Below are 2623 nucleotides of genomic sequence, written 5' to 3' on the forward strand. Positions count from 1 at the left end.
CCACGTACCAAGCACCTCGCACCACGCATCGAGCACCACGCAGCTCGCACCAAGCACCACGCACCACGCACCTCGCATCAAGCACCACGCACCTCGCACCAAGCACCACGCAACCCGCACCTAGCACCTCGCACGGATAGCAGGAATCTTCTCTTTTTGAGATGACCTGCTGCACTGCCATCAGAGTAGATGGAGGTCTTGTACCTTTCAATGAAATTGTGAGTTTTCCCAGACACGTCGAGTCTCTTGTGGTTACGATTTCGTGTTCTACTCGGATGGTTGATGAGTGACGAAAGTCCGAAACAGCGCTGTATCATTGTGACTGTGGTTTCATTCCATCTTATGCATATTTTGTATTTTCATTGTTGCGAGCCATGCCGATATCCATTAACTCGCGTTAACCTCTCCTTGTTATATATATATATATATATATATATATATATATATATATATATATTTACATCTACATCTTTTGATCTACATCTATATCTTTTGTTTTTTCATAAACATTATCTTACTTACTCTAAAGTAATTAGGGAATTAAAACTTGAGACTGTCATTTTCAGGTTGGGCGTAGATTTACGCTCCTGCTATGTCTAGGACTCGAATGTTGTTTTTTGATTGGAATGTGTCTAAAGATATTCAACTTCTCATCTTTACCGATGAGCCCAGAGAGGTTATATATATATATATATATATATATATATATATATATATATATATATATATATATATATATATATATATATAAATCAAACAAATGAAATAGAGAATGTGGAAAAATCCCCTTACGAATAATTCACACATCCACCACTTCGGGCTGGGAAAAATTTTTTTAATAGAATCAAAGATCCAAACACCAGTTCTTAGAAATGTGTTTCGCCCTCTTCAACCTCTCTGGGCTCATCGGTAAAGATGAGAAGTTGAATATCTTTAGACACATTCCAATCAAAAAACAACATTCGAGTCCTAGACATAGCAGGAGCGTAAATCTACGCCCAACCTGAAAATGACAGTCTCAAGTTTTAATTCCCTAATTACTTTAGAGTAAGTAAGATAATGTTTATGAAAAAACAAAAGATATGGATGTAGATCAAAAGATGTAGATGTAAATATATATATATATATATATATATATATATATATATATATATATATATATATATATATATATATATAATAAAGGATGTTAGGTAAGCGAGTACAACTATAAACATAGGAAAGAAAAATCATTGACAAATAACTCGCAATGTGAATGTGAATACACAATTAACAATATAAAAAGATGGAATGCAACTGCAGACACGTGTTTCTGACTCATTATTCGTCATCAGTACAGTATAGTTAAGTTAGAAGAACAATAGTTTAACTTGGAAAAAGATCACTACAGGAGCAATATTACCATTTGTGACAACAATGTCAGAAGACCCTGCCTTTCAGGGCGACGACCAACACAGTCACGGAGCTAAAGCTACCTGAGGAAAGAAAAGCCAAAACCTTACACAATAAAGGATGTTAAGTAAGCGAGTACAACTATAGACATAGAAAAGAAAAATCATTGGCAAATAACTCGCAATGTGAATGTGAATACAAAATTAACAATATAAAAAGATGGAATGCAACTGCAGACACGTGTTTCTGACTCATTAGTCGTCATCAGTACAGTATAGCCAAGTTAGAAGAACAATAGTTTAACTTGGAAAAACATCACTACAGGAGCAATATTACCATTTGTGACAACAATGTCAGAAGACCCTGCCTTTCAGGGCGACGACCAACACAGTCACGGAGGTAAAGCTACCTGAGGAAAGAAAAGCCAAAACCTTATACAATAAAGGATGTTAAGTAAGTGAGTACAACTATAAACATAGAAAACAAAAATCATTGGCAAATAACTCGCAATGTGAATGTGAATACAAAATTAACAATATAAAAAGATGGAATGCAACTGCAGACACGTGTTTCTGACTCATTAGTCGTCATCAGTACAGTATAGCCAAGTTAGAAGAACAATAGTTTAACTTGGAAAAAGATCAGTACAGGAGCAATATTACCATTTGTGACAACTATATAGTTGTACTCGCTTACTTAACATCCTTTATTGTATAAGGTTTTGGCTTTTCTTTCCTCAGGTAGCTTTACCTCCGTGACTGTGTTGGTTGTCGCCCTGAAAGGCAGGGTCTTCTGACATTGTTGTCACAAATGGTAATATTGCTCCTGTAGTGATCTTTTTCCAAGTTAAACTATTGTTCTTCTAACTTGGCTATACTGTACTGATGACGACTAATGAGTCAGAAACACATGTCTGCAGTTGCATTCCATCTTTTTATATTGTTAATTTTGTATTCACATTCACATTGCGCGTTATTTGCCAATGATTTTTCTTTTCTATGTTTATAGTTGTACTCGCTTACTTAACATCCTTTATTGTATAAGGTTTTGGCTTTTCTTTCCTCAGGTAGCTTTACCTCCGTGACTGTGTTGGTCGTCGCCCTGAAAGGCAGGGTCTTATGACATTGTTGTCACAAATGGTAATATTGCTCCTGTAGTGATCTTTTTCCAAGTTAAACTATTGTTCTTCTAACTTGGCTATACTGTACTTATGACGACTAATGAGTCAGAA

This window comes from Diabrotica virgifera, chromosome 10 (assembly GCF_917563875.1).
Source record: "Diabrotica virgifera virgifera chromosome 10, PGI_DIABVI_V3a".
NCBI classification, from domain to species: domain Eukaryota; kingdom Metazoa; phylum Arthropoda; class Insecta; order Coleoptera; family Chrysomelidae; genus Diabrotica; species Diabrotica virgifera.